At 44.7% G+C, this 19708-nt stretch overlaps 2 long non-coding RNA genes across 2 annotated transcripts; one reads left to right on the plus strand and one right to left on the minus strand.

Moving 5' to 3' along the window:
- Positions 1-817: 817 nt before the first annotated feature.
- Positions 818-3494, plus strand: LOC128108011 (uncharacterized). The gene is made up of 4 exons (XR_008217269.1): positions 818-1244; positions 1455-1553; positions 2163-2307; positions 2853-3494. It is a non-coding gene; the product is annotated as an uncharacterized LOC128108011 (long non-coding RNA).
- A 4382-nt stretch (positions 3495-7876) lies between these two features.
- On the minus strand, positions 7877-19099 carry LOC128108012 (uncharacterized). The gene is made up of 3 exons (XR_008217271.1): positions 19007-19099; positions 8176-8298; positions 7877-8080 (listed from the first exon to the last, which is right to left on the minus strand). It is a non-coding gene; the product is annotated as an uncharacterized LOC128108012 (long non-coding RNA).
- Between the last annotated feature and the right edge of the window lie 609 nt (positions 19100-19708).

Below are 19708 nucleotides of genomic sequence, written 5' to 3' on the forward strand. Positions count from 1 at the left end.
CTCTTGGTCTGGCCATCAATAAAAACGACTTAAAACGTTTTGAATTGTCTTAATTAGTGTGGTTGTCAGACACTATCTTGAGTGGGTCATTGCATTGGAGGCCCCAATGAGATCTCTATGCTCTGGGAGACCCAGCCTCATTCCTATCCTGCCAGGGAGAGGTTATAGGGGAGATGCCTCCCGACAAGTGTTCCAGGGCCCAACTCCTCTCATTGAGTCCGGAAAGGTCTGGGGTGACTGTTGTGTTCCCAGCACCAAAACAGAGTCCTTCCGACACTCCTAGGAGGTGGGTCTGTAGGCTGAATTCAGTTACGGTTCTGGTTGAAGAGGATGAGCCCCATGGGAGCCTTCTGGATAAGTGGGGTAGGCCCCAAAGGAAAGTCTCTTCTCCTTCTTCTTCTGGATAAAAGGGGTCAATAGTCAAATCCCTTTTCTGGTTTAGGAAGTAAATTTCTAATGAGAACTTCTCCCCAGTCCTCCACACTAAGTTAGGATGCCGATAGTGGGGGACCCTGTATCCTCCTCTTCTTGCCTCTCGTGAAAGATGCTTCCGTTTTGCTTGAACGAATGGCCCGCAATTACTCGTGTGTGAGTGATTGAGTGTGTGTCACGCAAGTTTGGTCCAGGGAGTTGTTTAATTGACTTCTTGCTTTTGCTGATGGTGTTTCTATTTGGTTTGTCCCCCCAAAAGGGAGCTGACTCTGACTGACTGATAGATTGAAATTCTGCTGGTTTTTCCGGATTCTGCCAGTAGGTGGCAACCTCTGCCGGTTTTAGCTGTTTGTATTTTTTGTTTGCAAAGAATGTCTCCTTTTTTTCTCCAGAACAGGATATGTCTAGTCAAACCCATCTGGTCCTGGAGCCACACACCCCTGGCCCAGGGCTCCGCAGCGGGGAGTCGTTCCCGGCCATTGACAAACCCCAGTCCAGGCCTGCTTCGCCTGGCAAGGACTGGGTAGGCTGTGCCAGCCATGGGCGCTGGCCCGGCCCCATCCTGGGTGCCGCAACTCCAGTTCGTGCTGGGAGGACAGAGGACCTGTGGAAGCTAGGGAGCTGGGGGCGGGGGTCCGCGGGGGTGCTCCTCTCAGATCTGAGAAGGTCCTGGACCAGGTGGCGGTGGCACAACCAGGTGCCGGAAGGCGGAGGCGGGCAGCTGGCGACGCACCACCAACAGGGAGTCCAGGCTGAGTAGGCTGCCTGTCACCAGCCTCCAGCCACCCGTCCTGCTGCCTTTGGAGTTCAAGGTTCTCTACTAGGCTCCCGTCTACACTTGTCTTCCCCCATCCCCACCTCCCCTACCTCTTCCAGATTCATCCCCACCCCCAACCCAACCCCCCCCCCCTTCACCTCAGGCACCTCTATCCCGTCCTACCCCCTTCTATCCACCTCTGCGCTCTATCACCACCAGCTTTCACTACCAGATGTCACTAAACCGCTGCACCTTTTTGTTTCAGATCCTAGCCAAGGCCTGTAACACATCTGTCCAAGAGTCCGGACATGGTGCTGCTGGTTGGCCATCCCGTTTGCGTGCCATAGCTGCAACCGCTGTACAAGTAGGGGAAGCTCACTCCGGGCCAGAACCTGACTTTCTCGGCTCCCCAGGCTGTGGAAGCCCTCCTAAGAGGGACAAATGGCCGATGTCTTCGTCACTATTCTATTACTGTGAAGAGACATCATGACCAAGGCGACTCTTATAAAAGGAAGCATTTAACTAGGGACGCTTATAGTTTCAGAGGGTTAGCGTTTGACCATCATAGGAGGAGCATGTGGGAAAGGCCAGCACAGAGCTGGAGCAGTAGCTGAATTCTACATCCTAATCCACAGACAGGGAGAGGGAGCGGGAGGGGGAGGAGGAGGGAGGGAGAGAGAGAGAGAGAGAGAGAGAGAGAGAGAGAGAGAGAGAGAGAGAGAGAGAGAGAGAGAGAGAGAGAGAGAGAGAGAGACTGGTAGAGACTGGTCCTAGTGCAGACTTTCAAAACCTCAAAAGCCCACTCTCAGTAACACCTCCTCCAACAAGGCCACACCTCCTAACAACTGATGACTAAGCATTCAAATATCCGAGCCCTTGGGGGTCATTCTCATTCAAACAGTCACAGCTGGAGGATGTCAAATGCTTACATCACTGTGTCGCTTCATCAACCCCATCTTTTGTTGCTGTACAGTCTCAACCCTGCAACATTAATGCCTGATGATAACCCTGAGGTGGCCCTCCATGACTGCGGGGACTTGCTGGACATATCTCAGGCCAGCTGGCCAGATCTCCAGGACACTCCCGTGCTTAAGGCCTATTGACTGCTGAGAAAAAAAGTAAAGTGTTTAAATGAAAATGAAAAGGGGACCCTGTCATTGAGATTACCAATTGGTCTCTGAATAAAAATAAAAAGAATTAAAAAGGAAAGGAAAGAACATGGCTGCTCCTAGGTATGGTGGGGGAGAAAGTTTATTGTTGATATGTGGAGGAACATAGTCAGAGACAGAGACAGGGGCATCTGGGAGAGTCCGGAGTGGACAGGAGCAGACTGAGCTGGACCATGTGGGGGGAGGGGACGGGAGAGGAGAGAGAGGGGAACCAGGTGCAGCAGCCCAGGAGGACAAAGGTACCAGAGAGGGCAAGTAGCCAAAATGTCTGGATTATGTAGGGAAGAGCCTCTGGAGGAAGGGCAGCCCCAGCCCTGGACTGGAGAGTTCAGGGTAAGGGGCCAGGCATACCAACCCTCTATAATAGGTAGGGACTGGGGAATGCTGGGAGAACTTGGCAGCCAGGTCCTCTTTGATATGTTAAATAGGCACCTCAGCAGTTTGTCCTAGGTTTGACACTTCACAGTCTTCTAAAGTCTGCCTCTCTCCAACAGGTCCAGACTGCAGTCCGTTCTAGGGTTCCAGATGCCCTTCCGGTTCCCTCCTCACTGCCTTGTCACTCATTCTGACCCAGAGACCCAGGTACATCAAGAAGTTTCAGAAGAAAGGACTGATACCTGCCTGGAAGGGACCTCCCACTGTTACCCTGACCACACCAGCTGCTGCAATCAAGGTTGACCAGATGTCTGCCTGGGTTCACCACGCCCTTGCCAAGCCTGTTCCAAACCAGGACCAGAAATGGACCATCTTATCTGATCCACCCAGGCTAAGACTCTCTCACAACAGGACTCCTGTTTGATTACGCGTCCCCCTTTCTGTGTCTTGTAATACTAGTCTCATGGTTACAAATAACTCAAACTTATTTCGCTTCCACGGGAACTTGGCTTGAGTGTACCATCGGTCTCATCCACTGTATGACCTCAGAACATCTGTGTAACAATCCAGTTTTATGCATGACTGTCCACCTACTGCCCCCAAGTGTATGCTTGATAAGGACCAGAGAGGACCTACCCCTTATTCCCCTTTGTGCTGCCTCACCAGCTCTACGGGAGAGCTGCCCTACTCCTCATTCCAATGAAGTAAATTGCCTTTTAAAGTTCATCAGATAAAGAATTGCCTCTATTTGGCTAATGATTCTCAGGACCCAGTATTTATTTACCCCTGACGAGCCAAGATCCAAGATTTGAAAATAACTATAGAAATGGAGAATGAAGCCGGGCGGTGGTGGCGCACGCCTTTAATCCCAGCACTCGGGAGGCAGAGCCAGGCGGATCTCTGTGAGTTCGAGGCCAGCCTGGACTACCAAGTGAGTTCCAGGAAAGGCGCAAAGCTACACAGAGAAACCCTGTCTCGAAAAACCAAAAAAAAAAAAAAAAAAAAAAAAAAAAGAAATGGAGAATGAAATGACTAAGGTAATGCCAACTTGTTCTGAATCCATTTTGTGTTTGCTTAGACCAGTGATTCTCAACCTGTGGGTTGTGCCATCACCTAAGACCACCAGAAAACACAGAGTTTTACATTACTCATAATTACAAATTTTGTCATTAGCAAAATTACAGTTATGAAGTAGCAACAAAAATGATTTTATGATTGGGCTTCACCACAACATGAGAAACTGTATTAAAGGGTCGCAGCATTAGGAAGGTTGAAAACTGCTGGCTTAGACAGTTCTCAGCCCCTCTACAGTCATGTCTGTTTTGGCAACACATTTGATTAAGATTTCCATGGCCTTGACCATGGACCAGATATGTTAACCAAAATAATTGGCAAGTTATGTGTGAGATAACTACTATGCTCTGCCAGGGGTGAACATTTCAAGGTTATCCTGACCTTCATCTAACTGATGTATCTTTGTGGGGTTTGCATTTTTAAAATGTTGTATCCCTGAATTTAGACATCAAGCGACTTTGAGGGCTCCAGCCTGCTCTTGGTCTGGCCATCAATAAAAATTACTTAAAACATTTCACTGGCTTAATCAGAACGGTTGTCAGAAACTATCTCATGTTGATCATTACAGCTTTTATGTAAATAAATCAGAAGATGTCCAACAGAATAGAAAGGACTTATTGGACTAGGCCACAATTACCAAACGCATGACCACTACAGTCAATGGATGGATGTCTTGGTTGTTGACAATCTTCCTTCCACTAGGGGTGCCTCTAACAGTTCTCATTGATATCTGGACTCCTTCTGATTTATTTATCCATCTTATATGATTTAGCATCTCTAATTGAGTCCAATCTATTCTTCTTCTCTAGAAATATCTAACAATATGGCTGACTGGACACAGCACCCACCAGCCCCTCCTTCTCCTTCATTCTCTGTCCAAGTGCACTCCTGATAAGAGCCACTAGTAAAGACTAAGGTAGCAGGGAATAGCGGACCTTTTGATGCATGTGGCGGTTTGAAGAAAATGACCCCCAAAGAGAGTGGCACTGTTAGGAGGTGTGGCCTTGTTAGAGGAAGTGTGTCACTGTGGGGGCGGGCTTTGAAGTCTCTTTTGCTCAAGCTTCCCTCAGTGTGGCAGTTAGTCGATTTCCTGCTGACTGAAAGAGGTAGCACTCTCAACTCCAGAACCACATCTACCTGCACACTGCCATGCTCCCCACCGTGATGATAATGGACTGAACCTCTGAAACTGTAAGCCAGCCCCAATTAAATGTTTTCTTTATAAGAGTTGCTGTGGTCACGGTGTCTCCTCACAGCAATAGACACCCTAACTAAGACAATGCATATGCACTTTTTTGGCTGTAAACATTACCAAAGAAGAGCTCTCTATCCCTTTTCTTCATAAGGCAATAAGGCCCTGTTCCTTGAGCAGTTATCATAAGAGGTCATTGGGCAGGAAGTCAGAGGAAATGACCAAGGTATGGTTATGTTCTCCCTTCCCTATTTTTTATTGAAAGAGACAAACTGTCTATCCTTCTCATTCAATCAGAATGAAAATGAACTATGGCCTCCTATAGGTATTTCTGGATCTTTAAAATCATTGTCTTCACCACAGAGGCCACTTTAACAGTGAAGTCACCAACAAGCATGAAAGCATTGTGACCCTCTTACATAGACTGGAAGAGCACCTGAATGAGTGATGGAAGGGGGCAGCACATCATCTTGTCTGCCTGTGCAGTGACTCCAATTGCCATGGCTCCTCGTGTGTCAGTGAGTGACCAGGAACAGGCTGTGTGTACTGAGTCGGGCCTTGCAAGTGAGTTCTATAATGTATTTGAAAGCAGTTCTGAAGACAGAAGAATTTTATTTCCTTAGTGAACTTCATGATATGTGAATTGGATGGTTGTATCTCAAAAAAAAAAAAATCAAAGCTATTGTTTTTTTTTAACTAAAAAAAAAGACTAATATTTCAGTGGACATTTCTGCACTTGATATATACTGTGGCTTTTTTTGTTTTTTGAGAAGCATGCTTCCTGTGAAATAGAAAATTTCCTGTGTCCATTACCTTTCTATTACTGTGATAAAACACCCTGAGCAAGGCAACATGTAAAAGCTAATTTGGGGCTTATGGTTCCAGAGGGATAAGTGTCCATCACCAAAGGGCAGGAGGACTAGCAAGCACCAGACATGGCGGCAGGAACAGCTGAGAGCTCACGTCTCAAATTGAAAGAGGGAGGGCGCTAGGGGAACTCAAAATGCCCTTAATCTTCAGAAACCTCAAAGCCCTCTCTAGTGACATCCATCAAGGTCACTCCTCCTAAGCCTCTCCAAACAGCCACCAAGTGGGGACAAAGTATTCAAATACCAGAGACAATGAGGGACAATTGCTGCTCCCTGAAAGAAGAAAAGACTGGAGAGAAACAAACCATATCCTCTGTTGCCCACATCTCCAGGAAGGAGCTGGGAGAAGGGAAGGGGTTGGGATGGAGGTCCTCTGCTATCTACACCCCCAGGGAGGAGCTGGGAGAAGGGAAGGGGTTGGGATGGAGGTCCTCTGCAGCCCACATCTTCAGGGAGAAGCTGGGAGAAGAGAAGGGGGTTGGGATGGAGGTCCTCTGCTGCCCACATCCCCAGGGAGGAGCTGGGAGAAGGGAAGGGGTTGGGATGGAGGTCCTCTGCAGCCCACATCTTCAGGGAGAAGCTGGGAGAAGGGAAGGGGTTGGGATGGAGTTCCTCTGCTGCCCACATCTTCAGGGAGGAGCTGGGAGAAGGGAAGGGGTTGGGATGGAGGTCCTCTGCTGCCCACATTCCCAGGGAGGAGCTGGGAGAAAGGAAGGGGTTGGGATGGAGGTCCTCTGCTGCCCATATTCCCAGGGAGGAGCTGGGAGAAGGGAAGGGGTTGGGATGGAGGTCCTCTGCTACCCACATTCCCAGGGAGGAGCTGGGAGAAGGGAAGGGGCTTCAGTTGTGTCTAAACCCTGGGAGAGAAAAGAGCTTCTTCTGCCTTGCCTTCAACAGAGTTTCTATTTCTAAAACCAGAAAAGAATCTACAGCCATGAAATACGCTCCAGCCCTTGCTGTCAACGCTGTAGGCTATTCTCACCACCAACGTGGGATTTCCTGGGGAAGTTTTCCTTCTTTGGGGTTCTAATTACACTCTTAAAGGAGAAACTCGGAAATGACTTTTCAGGCTCTTTTTTATCTATAACTTTTTTGAGATTTAATTACATCATTTCCCCCTTTCCCTTTCCTCTCTCCAACTTATCTATGTAACCCTACCCCTTTCAAATGCATGGTCTTTTCTTTCTTTAAGTGTGTGTGTGTGTGTGTGTGTGTGTGTGTGTGTGTGTGTGTGTGTGTGTGTGTTTCTAAACATATAAATACAACCTGCTCGGTCAGTATTATGTTACTTGTATGAATATGTTTTCAGAACTGACCATTGGTACTAGATAACTACTTGGGCTCTTTACAATGTTCCATACTCAAGTTCCTGCTGATGAGACAATAGATTTTTTAAAAATTTTTTCTTAAAATCTTAAATTTATCTATATAAGTGTTTTGCTTCCACACATTTCTGTGCATTACGTGAGTTCCTGGTGCTCTTAGAAGCCAGAAGGGGGCATCTGCTCTCCTAGAACTGGGGTAATAGATGGTTGTAAGCTGATGTGGGTACTGGGAATTGAACCCAGATCCTCTGGAAAAGCAACCAGTGCCCTTAATTACTGACCCATCACTCTAAACCTAACACAATAGTTTTTTGTTTGTTTGTTTGTTTTGTTTTGTTTTTTACAGACTTTTCTGGGATCATTTAACAAAACAATAGATGGGTATAATTAGATTTCCAATTGGAACTTGCATGAATATGAAGATGATTGTGAACCCTCCGCCTGATTCCTGAGGGTAGGATGTCATCTTGATCTTTTTTTTTTTTTCACCAGAATTTATTATACTCACCACCGATTTTGTTAAAGAAAATGTGAATATTAAGTGATGGAATTTCTCAGTGTTACACGAATCTCCAGGAAAGACAGCCCTTTGTGAATGGTGACATCTGGGTTCGGGATCTGATCATTATCATTAACAAGCTATGAGGCCTGCGTAAAATGAGATCAGAAAAACCACACAGGTCCAAAGGCCTCTTGCAACTTATATTTTTCTCTTACTTAAAGTTCCTAAAATCACTTATACACTATTGATTATCTTCCTAAACTCCTTGTTCATGGCCATAAGAGTAGATAGACATCAAGGCGAGCTGTCTCAGACCAGTGCATCCCAGATCAAGTTACAGTGTCCATCGAACGGCCTTGCAGTTCTCAGCTGAGCCAGCAAATACCTGTGAAGGTATATATTGATAATGAGGATAATTTTTAGTGGAGACCTTTGGGACATTTAATGTTTTAATAAGAAGAAGAAAATGAGTTTCATTACCTTCCCACAAACATTCCTTTTCTCCACTGTCCAAGAGCCCAAGAGCCAAGGGAATATTCCTAGGTGAGCTGAGCCACTTACACACGGCAGAGAGCAGAGGATAGCTCTGGTTCTTACTCTAGCCTGCAGCGGACACACGAGAGCTTGTTAAAATCAAGTCGCTAAGGGCATCTTGACCGATGTGGGGACAGAGTCAAGTGTTTCTATATTTCTAACTAGCACAAAACAGTACATGAGCCGCAGTCATGCAGTCAGGCCCTACTTAGAGAACCATGGAACTAGGGGATGTTGGGCTGACACTTAGAGCCAGGGTATGTTATCTCTGAGTGCTGTCAAGAGTGGGACAGGACTGTGTCAGAGACTGTAGGTAACCAGAGCACCTGTGTGTCTGCAGCGGTCTCTGCCTTTTGCAGTTCCAGCTTCCCTAGAGAGGTTGGGAGGTGTTCTTACAAACCCCCAAAGTCATTAGGTGGCTCCCATTGCATGATGTGTGAAGTACAAGAGAGCTTTCTCCTCCTGAAGCTCATTCGACTGCTGTGTACCCTGAGAAGGACACTTCAACAAGCGGGTACTTTCAGCCCTTACATAATACATCGTGCACCATCTCCATCAAGAGCGACCCCCCGCTGGGCTAATCTTAGAAGTGTGGTCTCTGGCACTCCTTGAGTACCTATGGCATATGGAACTGCCACAGTAGGGGCCACAGGAAGTGCAGCCATCTAAATGAACTGTGTAATTCACAGCAGAAGGTGGCATGTGGCGCTCTGAGGACATGAATTTAGTTCTCTGAGATCCAGACAGGATGATGTTTTTCAAGAAGGAATCATGGAGAGTTTTGTGTTATGGGTTTTCTCCCTTCAAGGGCTTGTACTTTAATAGCTGGTAGTTAATACTTTTCATGGTGCCGTGAATCATTCGCTTAGCGTCAATGGTAGGACGCTGTCTCTCTAAGAATAAAAAGAGAGAGAGCTGTGTAAGACAGAAGAAAGTACAGCACTAATGGAGTGGAAACCTTAAAGGGATAGATGCACGACTGTGTGCTCAAAGGAGTTCAGCAGAGCTCCCTCCTAACTTGGTCTCTCCTCCTCTTCCTCCTTGTGGTTGGCATTGAGCAGTACAGAGATGTGTTGCTGATCCCCTGAGCCTTTTGTAATAGATGGAAGAATGTGTGTGTGACGTTCAAACCGTGACACAACTTTGTATTTTGATATGTATTTATTTTCCTTAGTTAAGCAGTTTTCATCATTCTTAAAATTAAGGTGGAAGGAGCCGGGCGGTGGTGGCGCGCGCCTTTAATCCCAGCACTCGGGAGGCAGAGCCAGGCGGATCTCTGTGAGTTCGAGGCCAGCCTGGGCTACCAAGTGAGTTCCAGGAAAGGCGCAAAGCTACACAGAGAAACCCTGTCTTGAAAAAAACTAAAAAAAAAAAAAAAAAAAAAAACCAAAAAAAAAATTAAGGTGGAAGGAAAAGTATCTTAAAGCCTTAAAAGGAGATAGAGAAAAAGATCCCTATGCTTGGGGGCTAGAGAGAGAGCTCAGTGGTTAAGAACACTTGCTGCTCTTCCAAAGGACCCAGGTTTGATTCCCAGCACCCAAGAGCACAGCTCACAACCCTATAACTCTAATTCCAGAGGATCCAATGCCCCCTTCTGGTCTCCCAGGGCACCAGCATACACATGGTGCACAGATATACACGCAGGCAAAACACTCATATACATCAATAAAATAAGCTTTAAAAGGTACCTATACCATATTATTATATTACAAAGAACATTTTTAAAAGTTAAAAGTTGTCTCCATGAATTATAATAGTACAGCTTTAACTCAACTATTGTAAGTGTATTTCTTTCTAAAGTGATTTTTTTAATAAAGTAAATGATCATTCAAATTGCTTTAAATTCCAAACTCTAGGATACCACATCAATACACTCCTTAAAAATAATTAAACAATTGTTTGAGGCATTTACAATCATAACTCCTAACTCAGCTATTGATCAGGCCTACATATCTACTCTGAGCTAAGCCTCTTGCTCTCATACCCATCATCCAAAACAAAATGCACTTTAAGTATTTCTAAAGCCTAGGCTGACTCAATGGGATTGGGACTATAGTAACATTGGAAGAAAGTTGGAGGTCTGTGTAGTATCATGGAGAACACATTACATTTTGGTATTAACTAGCCACAAAACTCTGAAAAGTTCCCTTCAGATCCTTGGGTCAGAGTGTCTTCCTCCATAAACTGGAACTTTTGTGTTGCCCAACACTGCATGTCTTGACATTTAAACTCCTTTGCAAAGTTAAAAGGGTAAAAACTCAGTCCAACTGTAGCCTTTGGGAAATGACTAGATTAGATGAGGCCATCAGGGTAGTGCTCCACCACCATCACTACTGTGATTTCCTCAGAAAAGGTTAAAAGACGGAACACACATGTGTACACACGCACACACACACACACACACACACACACACACACACACACACACACACACCACCTGTCTCTTGTCTCTGTGACACTTCTGCCACTTTGTACCAAGAAGGACATCATCACCCAATCGGGCCCTCAACCCTGCAGGACTGTGAGCTGAACAGTCCTCTTCAATATCAGGCTTCAGGTATTTCATTACAGCAACACGAAATGGGATATTGTAGACTTGATAATTAGTCTGGACTAGAGTAGGCATCAGGCTCCTAAGAAGTGTTTATTTATGAAAGTAGTCATAGGGTCCAATCCCACTTGCCCACACTGCACTGCATACTGTGCCATCAGAGGCCTGGCAGGTGCATTTCTTCTCTTTTCTTTTTCTTAACCTTTCTTTATAACCCATCATTGTTTCCCCTCCTTCCTCTCCACCCAGTCCCCTCCCACCACCCCTCTGCCTGCCCCCACCACCACCACTCCTCTTCCATTTCTATTCAGAGGATGGCAGGCCTCCCATGGATATCAACCAAACATGGCATATGGTGTTGAAGGCTGGACGAGGCAACCCAGTATGAGGAAAAGGATCCCAAAAGCCGGCAAAGAGTCAGAGACATCTCTGTGCTCCCACTGTTCGGAGTCCCACAAGAAGACTAAGCTACCCAACTGTAACACATACAGAGTGCCTAGGTCAGTCCCAAGCAGGTTCCCTAGTTGTTGGTTCAGTCTCTGTGAGCCCCTGTGAGCCCAGGTTAGTTGATTCTGTGGGTGTTCTTGTGGTGTCCTTGACCCCTGTGGCTCCTACAATCCTTCATCCCTCTCTTCAGCAGGATTCCCCAAGCTCAGCCTAACATTGGGCTGTGGGTCTCTGCATCTGTTTCCTTCAGTTGTTGGGTGAAGGCTCTGATGACCACTGGGCTAGGCACCAATCTATGAGTGTAGCAGAATATCATTAGGAATCATTTCATCGACTTTTTTTTTTTTTTTTTTTTTTGCCAGTTGTGTTTGGTTTTAACCTAAGTCTCTGGGTTCTCCAGCCTCTGGACCCTGGCCCTCCAGGCAGTGTCAGGCTGGGCTCCCTCTTATGGCATAGGTTTCAAGCTGGACCAGTCATTGGTTGGCCACTCCCACAATTTCTATTCCACCTATACTCCAGCACATCTTGTAGGCAGGACAAATTGTAGGTTGAAGGTTACATGGCTGGATTGGTGTCCCAATCCCTCCAGTGAACGTCCTGTCTGGTCATGGGAGATGGTCAGTTAGGGCTCTGTATCTCCCATTGCTAGGGTCTTAGCTAGGGTCACTCTCATAGATTCCTGGGAATTTCCATTGCTCTCGGTTTCTAGATCATGCTCAAGATGCCCCCGAGTTTCAGTTGTTTCCCCCAGTACTGTCTCCCTCCATCCTCCCCCAACATGATCCCTCCTGTTCCTGCTTCCCCCATCCCCTCATCCACCTTCTATGTTTATTCTATTTCCCCTTCCCAGGGAGATTCAGACACACACACACCCTTGAGCCCTCCTTGTTACTTAGCCTCTGTGGATCTGTGGATTGTAGCATGGTTCTCCTTTACTTTACAGCTAACAGCCACTTAGGAGTACGTACCATGTTTGTCTTTCTGGGTCTGGGTTACCTCACTCAGGATGATTTTTTTTTTTCTGGTTCCATCCATTTGCCTGCAAATTTCATGATGTCATTGTTTTTAACAGCTGAGTAATACTCCATTGTAAATGTTCCACAATTTCTTCATCCATTCTTTGGTTGAGGGATGTCTAGGTTGTTTCCAGTTTCTGGCTATTATGAATAAAGCTGCTATACGCATAGTTGAGTAAGTGTTCTTGTGGTAGAGTGGAGTGTCTTTTGGATATATGCCCAGGAGTGGTATAGCTGGGTCTTGAGGTAGATCGATTCCCAATTTTCTGAGAAACCACCATATTGATTTCCTAAATGGTTGTACAAGTTTGCATTCCCACCAGGAATGGAGGAGTATTCTCCTTGCTCCACATCCTCACCTGCATGAGCTGTCACTTGTGTTTTTGATCTTAGCCATTCTGACAAGTGTAAGATGTACTCTCAGAGTCATTTTGGTCTGTATTTCCCTGACAGCTAAAGATGTTGAAAATTTCTTAAGCGTTTCTCAGCCATTTGAGATTCCTTTATTGAGAATTTTCTATTTAGATCTGTATTCCATTTTTTTAATTGGATTATTTGGTTTGTTGATGTCTGGTTTCTTGAGTTCTTTATATATTTTGAATATTAGCCCTCTGTCAGATGTGGTGTTGGTTATTGTTCAAACTTCTAAAGGTCTTATAATAAAAACCTAGAACCAGATATTGGTGTAAATGCTGAAAGATTCGAGAGACAAAGGAACAAGCCACCTCTTACCTCTAGGACTCCTCAGCCTGAAAAGTCTTAGCCAACAGGCATCTAGCCAAATGAGCTTCCTCAGCTGAAAAGGCTTTAGTTCCTGTCTCCTCATGCCTTATATACCTTTCTCTGCCCACCCATATCATTTCCTGTCTCAACTTTCCTAGTGCTGGGATTAAAGGTGCATGACTCCCAAGTATTGAGATTAAAAGCCACCACTGCCTGCCTCTGTTTCTCTCCTAGACTGAGTCAATCCCATGTAGTCTACAGTGCCTTTGAACTCATAGAGATCCAGGCGGATCTCTGCCTCATGAGTGCTAGGATTAAAGGTGCATGCCACCACTGTCTGGCCTTTATGTTTAATCTAGTGGCTTGTTCTGTTCTCTGATCTTCAGGTAAATTTTATTAGGGTACACCGTATATCACCACAGTTTCTGAAGATCTTTTCCCATTCTGAGGGTTACCATCTTGTCCTATTGATGGTGTCCTTTGCCTTACAGAAGTTTTCAGTTTCATGAAGTCCCATTTATTAATTGTCCATCTTAGTGCCTGTGCTATTGGTGTCCTGTTCAGGAAGTTGTCTCCTGTGCCAATGTGTTCAAGGATATTCCCCACTTTCTTTTTTATCAGATTCAGTGTATCTGGATTTATGTTGAGGTCTTTGATCCACTAGGATTGAATTTTGTGCAGGGTGATAGATATGCATCTATTTGCATTCTTCTACGTGCCATCATCCAGTTAGACCAGCACCATTTGTTGAAGAGTCGAGACTTCCTTTTTTCCACTGTATAATTTTGGTTTGTTTGTCAAAAATCAGGTATCCATAGATGTGTGGATTCACGTCTGGGTCTTTGATTTGGCAGGTGCATTAACAACTTCTGCACATCACACCAGATGGTCTTCCAGATTTCTCTTCTCTTTACCACTTAAGATTCTCTGCACTAACAGCTTTATTCTTTCCCTAGTTCCTTGTACCACCAAGTAAAAGTACTTAAGCACTTAGATGGAAATATGGGTATTTATTGATCATGGATGATTATTTCTCACATTCTGGTTGAAATCTTAGAATTTCAAGCACCCAGGGGTTGCCACAAACTTAGATCACCTCCAAAAGCTTTCAAAATGAAGCTTCATTCTATAGCCTTTTAAATCTTGCAAAATAGTAAAATGTCTTCTTACGAGAACAAGACATACTTTCTAGCTCTGATAATCAACTTAATCATAATCAGTAGCACTTGTTGAGTGTACTTTTGTGTCTAGCAAAATAACAGAGAACACGCAGAATAATCGAAAACAAGCATTGCTGTTCATGACAATGTTTTGAAATCAATAGCCTACATAGGTAGCCAAGAAAGTTGATGGTTTCATGGTTGGAAAGACAGAATTTTCCTTGGACCATCATAGACTTCCCCTCCCCACACACAACTTGAATACTTACTTTTACCTACCAATCAGCCTTTCCCTATGCCTGGTCCTGAAGTGAAACATTGGTCCTTGAATATTCTAAGCAATAGTTCTGGCACTGAGTTATATGCCCAGGGAATCAGCCCTTTAAAATATCGAGAAGGCACATTTATACTGATTCAATAAATTGTGGGCAAATTGAGTTCAAGAAATGTGAATATTCTTTGCAACCCACATGCATAGAACACCAGCTGATATCAAACCTGGGTTCAAGAATCATTTGAAGGGGATCTGGAGCAATGGCTCAGTAGTTCAGAGCACTGGCTGCTCTTCCAGAGAACCTGGGTTCAATTCCCAGCACCCACATGGTGGCTCACAACTACCCATAACTCCAATCCCAGGAGAACCAACACCCTCTTCTGCTGGCGCACAAAAATACATGAAGACAAAACACCCATACACATTAAATTAATTCATTAATCAATTAATTAAAAAGCATTTATGTATGCCAATCCCACTTGCCTAGACTGCATTGCAGAAGACTGCCCCATCAGAGGCCTTGCAGGTACATTTCTAACAAGTTTTGCACATCACCCTGGATAGCCTTAAAGATTTCTCCTCTCCCTACTCCATAAGATTTTCTATGCTAGCAGCTTGTTTTCTCTTGTGTTATCTTATACAGTCAAGTAGAAACATTAAAGGGGGGTCTGGAAAGATGACTCGTGTATAAGGGGCTCATTGCACAAGTGTAGTAAGAACCTGAGTTTGAACCCCAGACCCCATGTAAAGTGGGAAGTGGTAGCATATGTCCATAACCCCAGCACCTTTATGCTGAGATGGGAGATAGAGACAGGAGATAGAGGGCTGGCTAGTCTGCATCAAACATGAGATCATGTTTAAATAATGTAGAAGGTAAGGACCAATGCCTGAGACCTCCATATATGCTCCGTACCATGTGCAGCACACAACACACACACACACACACACACACACACACACACACACACACACACACACAGTTTTTCAAAAGAATCGCTTGCCTACACGGATGTGGGATCTTTTTGTCTGACTGACTCTCAGAGGGAGCAAGCAGCAGACCGCTTTCTGATGCTGTGAATCACAGCTCTCCAGGATCCATAAGTCTTGACTTGAGTTGTCCGATTTCTGGGCTTTCCATCCAGGCAGTGGTGTAGTGAACAGACCAGGTGAGACCCAGCAGACATGTAAACACGTGGTTTAGTATTTTCATTGCCTTTGATTCCTGTCACTGCCCGCTGATTCCTGGGGCTTCCTGAGCCTTGCTTGTCCTGCCTAGCAGCTGCAGCAGTCACAACATCTAACTAGTTAATAGCTGTGGACAGCTGTCCACACTTACCTTTTATGTGCAGACTCTAACACGGTGCCTAGACGCAGGATCAGTGGAGTTCAATAAAAGCCTGTTAAATTGAATTGCAGAGGCCACTGTGTCTAAAAGATAAGAATGCTTGGCTCCTTCTCCTGAAAATCCTGATTTAATTGGCCTTGAGTGTGGCATGGAATCCTTGTCTCAGTTCCCCAGGTGATTCTAAGACGCAGCCAAGACTGAGAAATAGTGAATAGTCTCCACATACCACACTCCTTATGAAAGGGAGATAGTAGTTCATTAAAAGCTACAAGGTGTTGAGGAAAGATTAGCTGTTTGTTTGTTTGTTTGTTTGTTTGTTTGTTTTTCGAGACATGGTCTCACTAGGTAGCTCTGGCTGTCCTGGTACTCACTACCTAGACCAGGCTGGTCTCAAATTCACAGAGATCTGCCTGCCTCTGCCTCCTGAATGCTGGGATTAAAGGTGTGCAGCTCCATGCCCCTTCATAGAAATTTTCTGTAATGTATTCAGAAAGCAAAGCTCGGAGGGCAGGTGGATGACAGAGCCACATGGGCACAATTGTCACTTCTTTATTAAACCCTTCAGTGATGACAATGCTCCTAAGACAAGATCTAAAATCTCCATGCCTTTAGCACAGTCCAGCCTGGCTCTCCATCCTCAGCTAACACTGTCCCCTCCCCACCTTCCTGCAGACTGCCTGTTGGTCTTCTTCACTCCCAGCCCTCCCACCCTCCTTCTGGAATGTGGCTGTTCCTAATCCTTCCTCTCACTCCCGCCACCCATCCCTCCCTCCCCCTTGCCAACTCCCACATTTTGTGGGACTCCAGGGTGCTACATCACTTCACTGTGGAAGAATGCTTGCTTTGACCCTTAAAACTCAGACTGGCCTGGCAGTGGTAGCGCACATCTTTAATCCCAGCACTTGGGAGGCAGAGCCAGGCAGATCTCTGAGTTCGAGGCCAGCCTGGGCTACAGAGTGAGTTCTAGAGAAACCCTGTCTTGAAAAACAAAACAAAACAAACAAACAAAAACCCTGGAGATTGTGCATCTTCTTTGCGCTGATCAGAGCACTCTTCACAGCCCCCATCAATTATTTATTTGGTTGTTTAATGTCCTTCCTCTCCATCCAGGAATGAGATGGGATCTGTCTGGCTCACTCCTCAGTGGAGTTACCAAATCATTCCACATCTTCAGGCATATTATTTAACCTCTCCAAGCTGCAAGTTTCTAATTAATAAGCACACACCTTTAATCTCCGAATTTAGGAGGCAGAAGCCCAGAGACAAGAGGGTTAATCTAAGTTAAGAAAAGCTGGCAAGAAACAAGCCAAGCTAAGGCTAGGCATTTATAAGTAGTAACAAGCTTCTGTGTGTGATTTATTTGGGAGTTGGGTGGCAGGCCCCCCAAACGAGCAAAGACAAACAACAATGAACACTGAAGATATGTATCCAAATTCTTATATTTCTTTGTAACTTTGAACATATTATCTCTTTGTACCTTAATGTCCTCACCTGTAAAATGGGAGCAATCATACCTACCAAGGTAGTAATTTATAGTCCATTCAGACTTAGAACAATTTCTTGATTATAGTGAGTTCTGTAAAGAGTGTGAAGACCACTATTTATTCTGGAACTGAATCTACCCTTATTACTCAAATGTCCTCAGAAGATAATGTCACGAGTTTATGATATATTTAACTAGTTAAATACATTTAAAATTTGTTTACATTTTTTATTTATTTCTGTATGTATGTATGCATGGGCCCACACACGTAGAGATCAGAGGACAACTTGCATGAGTTCTTTCTTTTCTGTCATTCTGTGAGTCCTCCAGGGTAGAACTGAGGCAGTCAGGCCTGGCAGCCGCACCTTTCCCCTTTGAGCCATCTCAACGGCTCAATAGATACATGTTTTTTAAATTCATCTACTCGATGGAATTAAAACCTAGCCACCTAACATCAGTCACTCGAGTTTTAGTTTTCTAATTTAACTGACTCATAAATACAAATAGCTAGTAACCACTGTGCTCTCCCACCATTCTATGAGAGGTGATATGAAGAAGTGGTGATGAAAGAATATCAATGTAGCTAGAGTTTTTCTCTCCGGGTCCCGCCAAACCCTGGCAGTCCTATAGCCCACTTATAAAATAAACATACAGACACATATTATTTAAACTGCTCAGCCATTAGCTCAGCCTACCATTGTCTAGCTCTTACTCTTATACTAAGCCCATTTCTGTTAATCTATATGTTGCCACGTGTTCTGTGGCTTTACCTGCTGCCTCTACATGATGCTCCCTGGACGGCAGGCTGGTATCTCCTCCTCTCTGCCTTCCTGTTCTCTCAATTCTCCTCTCTGCTAGTCCCACCTATACTTCCTGCCTGGCTACTGGCCAATCAGTGTTTTATTTATCAATCAATCATCCACAGCATATCAACAACTCTCCAGCCCCTTTGTCTATATAATGTTCCTTCTACCAACATTCCACCAATGTTTCATGAGGGCATTTGCATAAGGGTCTGCAAGTCTCTGCAAACTTGTCCATATTCCTAGTCTTTGTCAATGAACAATTAATTATTTGTTTATTTTCCTTCACTTAGTGTCATACATTGGTGAATTTATAATAAAGATTACTTGACGATGATCATGTACAGATTGCAGTGATTCTAATATTCTTTGTCATCAGTTGAGACCCTAACTGAGCAAGCCATTCATACATGACTGACTAAAAGACGATGGAAGATATTACATGAAACCGAACATCATTCTGGTCACTAATGATATGAAAACTCTTATTCTGTAGTGATTTGGACTTTAAGGAAATGGGAACTCAGATAGTAAGGAGATGAAAATCCATCTCAGCAATAACACCAGGAAGTTTTAAAAATCCCACGGAGATTTAAGTGTCCAGAACACTGTTTCAGAACCCCCATCCACGTATGCTGCAGTATTGCACATTAAAACTGTGGTCAATTCTGAGCCTGACCCCACTGAAGCAGTAGGTAATGTCTACTGCACAAACAATAAAGCCTTTTGTTTCAAACAGATGCATGAAGGAATTTTTGTATCTTTAAACTGACTGAGCTCATCCAGTACGATCCTTCAAGCCAGCTCTGAGTGTTCAGCTCCTGGGAGTGAGCAGAGGAAGGATGCCAAGGTGCAGTTCCTTGTCTGACTCTTGATCAGCCTTGCCTGACAGCGCCACTTGAAGACATTAGACAGAGAGATAAGAAGATGCCTGGCTGCTGGAAATGACAAGTGACAGTTTCAATCAGCACTCACCTCTACTTGGCCAAAATGATGCTAATCTAAAAACAGGTTCTGTAGGAGATGTTGATAATCACAATCCTGAACTGTTCGACTGTTCAAATCGAGATAGGCAACTGTTTTTTACATAACATCACCAGGAAAGCAGCAGCCAATTAGAGATCGCTAGAATTTGATCTCCTCCGATGACGAATATTCATTGTGTGTATGTGTGTGTGTGTGTGTGTGTGTGTGTGTGTGTGTGTGCATTCATGTGTGTCTGTACAGGCATGCACAGGCCTATGGACAACTTCTAATTTTATTCCTTGGAAGCCACACTGTAGCTAGAGTTTTTCTGGTCCCGCCTGGCCCATAGTCAGGACAAATCTCTCTAACCTGCCAGTCCCTCAGCGGCTCAGACCCAACCAAGTAAACACACAGAGACTTATATTGCTTACAAACTATATGGTCATGGCAGGCTTCTTGTTATCTACTTCTTCTATCTTAAATTAACCCATTTCTATTAATCTATACTTTGCCATGTGGCTCGTGGCTTACCCGGTACCTTACATCTTCCTTGTCCTGGCGGCCGCTGGCAGTGTCTCCCTCTGCCTTCCTGTTCTCTCAATTCTCCTCTCTGTTAGTCCCACCTATACTTCCTGCCTGGCTACTGGCCAATCAGTGTTTTATTTATCAATTAATCATCCACAACACCACACACATTTTTAAGTTTTTATT

The sequence above is a fragment of the Peromyscus californicus genome, unplaced genomic scaffold, assembly GCF_007827085.1.
Source record: "Peromyscus californicus insignis strain IS unplaced genomic scaffold, ASM782708v3 Scaffold_12__1_contigs__length_115047231, whole genome shotgun sequence".
Taxonomy (NCBI): Eukaryota; Metazoa; Chordata; class Mammalia; order Rodentia; family Cricetidae; genus Peromyscus; species Peromyscus californicus.